Below are 7,920 nucleotides of genomic sequence, written 5' to 3' on the forward strand. Positions count from 1 at the left end.
TCTTCTAAATGCTGCCTGGGTTATTAAAAATTAAATATTTATGTATTCATATTAATGGCAGTTTCACAAAATGCTACAGTTGTTCTTTTGTTTTTTTTTTTGTTATGGTCTGTTTACAGAAACAAAGCAAAAAAAAATGTGTAAAACTCTGTGCTCAAGTTCCATAACTTGCGTTAAGCTAACCCATCTGGTCTCCGATTGGATTGTTCAATTTGTGATTGACATGGCATTGACCAATCAGATGAGAGGAAGAAACATTAGGTCATAATTTGTGCAAATTGAAACTCACACCAAGTTAGGAAACTTGAGCGCAGAGTTTTAAACGTGGATCTTTTCTTTGTATCTGTAAACAGACCGGAACAACAAAAAATGTAACTCGTGTATTTAGTTTTTACAATTACTAATCTTTTTCACACATGCTCAACGCAGAATTTCCCATACATTTTATCTTACAAGGTTACAAAACTTAACTCACAGCTACACAGTCTTATTTACAAGCACAAAATATATTTGTGCCCATAAACGTCCAGCTGCTGCTCAAGCTAACTGAACGTTGAAGTCACCACAAAGTTCTAGACAAATAAATGTGCGTTGTGAACGTGCAGCAGTGTGCAGGTGTGTGAAATAATGTTTGCATAATCGACTGCCATTTTTCTAAGACTTGAGTTGTTTTAAGACAACAGCAAACTTTGATCTTAGCTGCAATCCAACTAGCCATTCATTAGCATTATTAGCATTATCAGTTCTGTTGGACGTAAACCATTTCTATTTCTGAAAACTATTTCCGTTGAAAGATTATATCTGCATGTAAGATTATTTCTACTTAAGTTTTCCACAGAACCCCACTGAAAAATGGATAGAATATTCCTTTGAAGCTCCACAGATGTCCTTGTAGCTTTAATCTTATCACTATCAAATTCTGAAGCAGAATATTTCCGCAAGTTTGACACAATCTGGTTCTTCCAGTCTCGCCTTATTTTCGCACGTAGAAAAGCTTTTTGTTTGTTTGTTTATATACAAACATCTTTTGTCTTTTTGGTTATTCATTTTGAAATTAATTTACCTGTATTCATTTAAACCTTCCTGAGATTTCTTTCTTTCTTTAAATTATTCATAGGTTTTAAAATAAGCAGCCTATAAAAAATGTAACTCTTACTCGATTATTGCTGTCCTTTAAAAACACTCACTTTTTTTTCCCGCAATCATTATTTGAATAAATATCACTAGTAGAGGGACTTTAAAAAAAATAAATAAATTGCTTGTTTCTTTTTCTGTCTTTTCTTCTAGCCTTCTTATTGGACCTGAGGTTGCGACCGTCCATTCTCCCACTAATTTCTAGACAATAAAATCATTTTTTATCAGTAAAACCTCAGTTCCCACAGGTGTGAGAAAAACGGACGTTACATCAGCAAACACTTCACCAGCCCTCCTTCGTAAGCATCACTCGATGCTATATCAACCATAAAACCCACTGTGACTTTTTTTAACAGTTTTTATACAGCTTGGACACGACATGCATGTTTCACTTGTGTTACATGCATGTACTTTTAAGCAATGGAACCCAGAGCACCTTTCTATCTTGTTCTCATAGTAGATCTGGGGCAGGGATCGTGCTTTCAGATCACAAAGACAAGCTGTAAAATCTGTTTAGTTTGTTTTAGGAATGACATTCATTTGAATAAAAAAGAAAATTGTCTTAATAATTAAATTCTGACTCAAGAGCTGACTACTGGATTAGAAATCAGAACATTTGCCTAAGCATGGTTGGAAGTGTACTATCCATAGGGAGTAAAAACACTGATACTTTGCCATCAGAAAGAGATAAGACTAATCCGATATGATTGTCACACGTAAGTCACATCCTCATGAACAGAACCTGTCTCCACAGATAAACCAATCTTCTTAATGTTAGCAGACAGTCTGACTCCTAACAGGAAACGTTTGACAACTTGAATCTACACCAGGCCATTGTGATCTTTTGTTTTCTGACAAGATGATTGTCACTCTGTATCTAACAATATCAGTAAGAATATGTTACTCAAAAATATATAATTTAAAAAAAGAAACATAAAAAGCTATTTTCTAATAATACAGTTGTGGTTGGAAATATACACATCTCATGATGAATGTCAGATTAATTTTAAGAATAAATTGTTTATTTGAACCGCTCTTTTTGCTATTTTTAAAAACTCTAATTAGGTGGACAAGTTTGAATTTATGTGTATTTTTCTCTAATTCAAATATATATCGCTCTCGACCTTGACCTCTCTAAGTGGTTTTAAACATCTGTTAAGTTCCTGGGAAAAACCAATGCAGACACGTTACAGTTTTTAGTTTTCTACATCGCCTTACAACCTAGCTGTTTTTTGCTACTTTTCCTTTTAATTACCGTCTCATTTTCATTTGTTAAAAAACTAAAATAAAATTTGTATATTTATACCATTCATACCTTCTATTAGGTGATGCTGAACATCTTTAGACCAGGCTAAAGGCTAATACCTTCTCAATTAGGCTGCACAATATTAGAAAAAACTCGAGATATGATATATTAACATTTAAAGTTGCGAGGAAAATATAAATTGCAATAAAACTCTTATCTTCCTCAGTCCTCATTTTCTATTCTGCCATAACTACCATCTAATCCAGGTGTGGTTTTCAGTGGTTCCCAACCATGGTCCTTGAGGAACACCATCCTGCATGTTTTAGTCGTTTCCCTGTTTTGACACACCCGATATGAATGAATTGGGGATGAACAGGCTTTAGCAGAACTTGAGGATGTAATTACATCACTGAATCAGGTGCAATGGAGTAGGGGAACAACTAAAACATGCAGGATGGTGTTCCTCAAGGACCAGAGTTGGGAACCACTGTTTAGATGGTACTTATGACCAGTGAGTTCATTGAATTGATCAGATATATTATTAAAATGCAGAACATGAATGCATGCTATTTGAAATACCATGGCAACCTACAACATATTGCAGTCCAAGAAATCCTCTGCGTCATTGATACTGCATTCACTGATTTTACTATGTGACAATAAATTTGCTCTACATTTGCAACCCTGCTTCTCATTTTTGATCATGATAGTCTGTTGTTAGATTTTTACTGCGAATATAAAAAGTATTAGTTTGACAGCACCCACTGTGTTGACTAATATTCATAACCACTGGGAAAGCTCAAGGAACTCGGTGAAGAAAAAGGAGAATTGTGGATTCACACAAGATGGGAAAATCTTCTGGAGCCATTTCTAAACAACTTGATTCCAAGATTATCAGTTCACGCAACAGTTTGAAATACAACTTTTTTTTTTAGCTAGGTCACGACTTTGCCATGTGCTTGAAGAACACAAAGTGTCCCCCTCAAATGACAGGAAACTGTTCAAGAACAACCCAAAAGATGCCACCCAGGCTCAAGCCTGTTATGACCTTGAAACTGTCGGAACAACCCTGCTCTGAAAATGACCCCTTTAGGTTTGACTGAAATATGCAGTTTCTCAAATGGATCTCATGCTGCTGATCTCTTGCCTTTATGCTGCTGTATTCATTCACATCCATCTGCTCACCACAGACTCATGTTCGGACTGCTGTTGTGATGCCATGTTGTTTTACATTATTAGGGTTTAGAGTATATCTTGGATCTTTTAGCGTACCATTTGGCGTTCGTTTAGTGTATATCTCCTTATATACAGTTTCATTTTACACTTTATATTTGTTCTAACTGGAACCCAGAGTACACAATTTTGTTCCACCTCATGTACCACATGTGATGCAAATGACAATAAACTTGACTTGAACTTGAAATGGACAAGCCAGATGCCTCCTACACAAAATCAACCAAGAGAAAATTCAATTCAGTTTCAATTAAGTGTATTTATATAGCGCCAAGTTACAATAGAAATCATCTCAGGGCACTAACAGAAACATTTATATACATAAAAATAATTTATCACCATTTAACTGAGGAGCAGACTGCTTTGAATTTAACTCCATCGCTGAACTCTCAAGCATGAAGACGACAGTGGAAAAGAAAAACTTCCTCATGAGGAAGAAACCTTTAGCAGAACCAGACTCAGGACAAGCGTCCATCTGCTTTGACCAGCTGGGTTTGAGAGGAACAGGAAGGAGGAACAGATACACAATGGCAGGTCGAGATCACATGTTAAGATAGAAATAATATCAATTGAAAACTATTAATTTTTAACAAATAATTTAAGGAAATTAGGTCAATTTGTCCTCTAGTAGTCTAAGCCTATGGCAGCATAACAAGCCAATCCTAACTATAGGATTTATCAAAAAGGAAAGTCTTAATCCCAGTCTTTAAACTGGACAATGTGTCAGCCTCATGGACAGAAACTGGAAGTTGGTTCCACAAGAGAGGAGCCTGATAACTGGAAGAGCTTTCGCCCATTCTGCTTTTGGAAACTCTAGGAACTGCAAGTAAACCTGCAGTCTGAGAGTGAAGTGCTCTGTTAGGAAAATATGTAACAAAGATCTCAAATATAAGATGGAGCTAGGCTGATGAGGGCTTTGTAGGTTAGAAGTAAGATTCTGAATTTACTTCTGGATTTGACAGGGCGCCAATGGACAGAAGCTAAAACTGTAGAGATGTGATCTCTCCTAACTCCAGTTAAGACTCTGGCAGCAGCATTTTGGATCAACTGAAGACGTTTTAAAAGAAGTATTTGGACACTCAGACAACAAACCATTGCAATAGTTTGGTCTAGACGTGACAAATGCATGAACCAGTTTTTCTACATCATCTTTAGATGTTTTTCATTTTAGTGATACGGAGGTGGAAGAAAAAACTTAGCTATTTGACCACGATGACAAGGAGTATGTTTGGAAGAGTCCAGATAAGGTTTTCGAACCTACAACACTTTAACAACAGTCAAGCGTGGTGGTGGTAGCATCATGCTGTGGTGCGTGTGCACAGCATAACGTGGATGGGATTGTGATAATGCGCAAGGGTTCAAACTTGGATACATTTAGCTGTTCCAGCGGTACAACACATCAAAACCATTTTCTGAATTAAAGCAGGCTGACATTATGCTTCTGGGTCGGGCCTCGTGAAGCCCCAGTCTCTATGAACCCATTTGAAAGCCTGTGGACTGTGCAGGAAACCAAACAATTTAAATGAACTACTGATCCTGCCAAGAACAACCGTCAAACATCCAGTCAGAGTGGCTCCAGAAGGGTGATCATGTACACGCTTGAGCCTGTATGTATACTTTGGCCAAAAGTTACGTTGTATAATCAGTGGTTAAAAAAAAAAAAAACCTAAGGAAAAAAACATTACGAGCTCCAAATAGTTAAGATATTTCTAAGATATTTCTGTGATAATGTCTTGAGGTGTGCAGAGATCAGTGGGTGTGGGATGCACGTGAGAGGATGAGGCGGCATGAGTGATGAACGAGAGATTACGTTACATAACTCCATCCATAGATCCACACCCATCAGTTCATCAAGCTCCCACATCCTTTGCATTCATTAAATATATTTAACTTTAAAAATGGTCAACTAGAATAAAGGCGGCTTGTGTTATGTGTATATTTAACACGGGCCTAACGGGCCTGTTGCTATGGACTAACGGGCTCAGCTGCACCTGACCATCGGGATGATTTACATTTTAAGATATTCGAGAGAAATGTGTTAAGCCAAGTAGTCTTACTGTTACAGCCTCCAACCTGTACTAGATGTGATGCTGACCGAGAAACGGGCGCTAACGTTGGTGAACCTGACAGCGTTCGAGACGCTTCTCTCTCGCCCTGTGCCTCCTACATTTTTCAGCGGCCGCCAATAGAAAAAGCCGTTAATGTGAAACTCAACGCTCATAAAATAAACACCTACCTGTCAAATCTGGAATCAGTACGGAGTCTTAAACGAGGCGGTCGGTGAATGAATTCGAGCCGTACAGAGCTTGGATATCATTATTTGATGGGCCGGACCGGAGGATAACCGAGACAGTAGCAGCAGCCGCCGCGGAGCCTCGCGGATGGATCTCTCACACCCCGGAGGGTGATGATGCGCATTGACTGACAGGTCATTCTGGCCAATCAGCAGAAAGGGCGCTCTTGTCCCTTCACGAGCGCATCCGTCGTATCGACCAATGACATCTCCGGTTCGGTCAAACAGCCCGCCCACTCCTAACAGAAATTCTTCCACTGAATTCATCAGATAAGAGCTGAATGGCGCTGACACAGCCGGACCTCTCACGGTTCAAACCACCAACAGCAAATTAGTTTGTGGTTTGGTCGTTGTTAGTTTTAAACGCAATAACGTTTTAACTGTTCGATTCAACAAATTATATATTTATACATGCCTATTTACAAATGAGTTCACTTTATTTTTATATTTTTTTAACTGATACTGTCACTACCTGACACTTTATGTAACTCGGAACTCATCACATGCTGTTGTTTGTTCCTCCACGTGCAAGTGTCTCAGCTGCTCTGTTGCTTGGTAACGAACACCTTCAACCGAAGGGTTAAAATCATAGAAATGACAGCCTGTCAGTAATCATGGAGGAAGTTAGATTTGAAGCATGGCTTTGTCTAAATGAAGGAGATTTTATTCACTTCAAATCTCACTGAAAACATTAATAATTAATAAACAAGTCATTTCCATGCTTGGCTGCTGTAGTAAAACATGGCCCTTCCTTTCCCACATGTTTTGCATTCAGTGACAAAGGTGCCTCTGTTACAACCAGTATTTCTGAAAGATCTTCATTGTTCCTCGATTCAAATCAGCTTGCTCAGTGTGTATTCCTCATGGATGCAGGGCGTGCCAGTGAAAACTGTGTTGTCTTTTTGGGTGTTTGTTCACGCTAGGATGTTCTCCGTCTTAAAAGAAAAACAGAACATAAACTTTGCACGTAAAGTGAATATATCTCCGAGCAGTCAGGAAATGTTCTAGGCCAATAAAACCTATAGAACTGAGAACATTTTGTTGACATGGAGCCAGTTTTGGTCTCCTGTGTGCTCAGACAAGCAAGGAGCGCTGCAGAGCACCATGGGAAATTATTCTGGGCAGATGAGTTTCTTCCAAACACAGGACAAAATAATAATTAAAAAAGAGAACTGGGAAGCACTGAGGGTTTGTGACATGATCAAGCATGCGTGTAAATGCTCATACATTGTTGTACAGTAGTACTAACAAAACATAAGACATTTTGCCTTCTGCCTTTATCACTAAGTTTAATACATCTGCTCAATGTATGTCCAGTGCGTCACAAGATATTTTGCTAACAGACAAACAGGGTTGACAACAATAGATAAAACACTAGTTCTAGGCAAACGTCGTGCACAATGTGTAGAGCTCAGAATATGATGACTGCTACTACCACACGAAAGATTAGCTCAATATCTGGAAAATTCATTGAGTTACGGTCATTTGAGTGTTTTGTAGTCATGTAGTTGTAGCATCCTTCTTGGACTGAGTGAATTCAAAATTTAGTCAGTTGTAAATGTACACCTAATGATTGTTGTCTGATTATTCCCAATAAATATATCCAGTGGTTAATGAGATATTTAGCTAACAAACCGACAGGTGACTCGTTCATGGCCGTTTTAAAGACAAGTCTCAGTCGATGTTAGTGCTCATTTGACAGATCAGTCAAGATTCTGTCACATCAAATTTGAGCTCATCATCTATAGCAGGGGTGTCAGACTCACTTACAAAAGGGGACCGAAATTAAACCCTTTCTCAAACTAAGGGCTAATTTCAGAATCTACATTAACTCAAGTTAGATACCAAACATATTTTCTTGGTTGCAGATTCCTCAGCAAAAGTTTGATTGGCCTCATTTGACATGTTCTGTTGCATTTTTCACATCATAATCAAAGATTAATGAAAACGCAAAAGTGATTAAAAAAAGTATTTTACATTTAAAATATCATCTTGGGGGGGCCAGATAAAATGT

The 7,920-nt window shown here is 38.1% G+C and overlaps 1 protein-coding gene across 1 annotated transcript in view; it reads right to left on the minus strand.

Annotated features, from left to right (window-relative positions):
• paqr7b (progestin and adipoQ receptor family member VII, b) overlaps positions 1-5,986 on the minus strand; it is an 8,112-nt gene extending 2,126 nt beyond the window's left edge. The window contains exon 1 of the mRNA XM_037677042.1: positions 5,850-5,986. The gene's annotated coding sequence lies outside the window, so the exon portion shown is untranslated. The remainder of the gene's footprint in view (positions 1-5,849) is intronic.
• Positions 5,987-7,920: the final 1,934 nt, after the last annotated feature.

The sequence above is a fragment of the Nematolebias whitei genome, chromosome 5, assembly GCF_014905685.2.
Source record: "Nematolebias whitei isolate Nwh7 chromosome 5, NemWhi1, whole genome shotgun sequence".
Classification (NCBI taxonomy): Eukaryota; Metazoa; Chordata; class Actinopteri; order Cyprinodontiformes; family Rivulidae; genus Nematolebias; species Nematolebias whitei.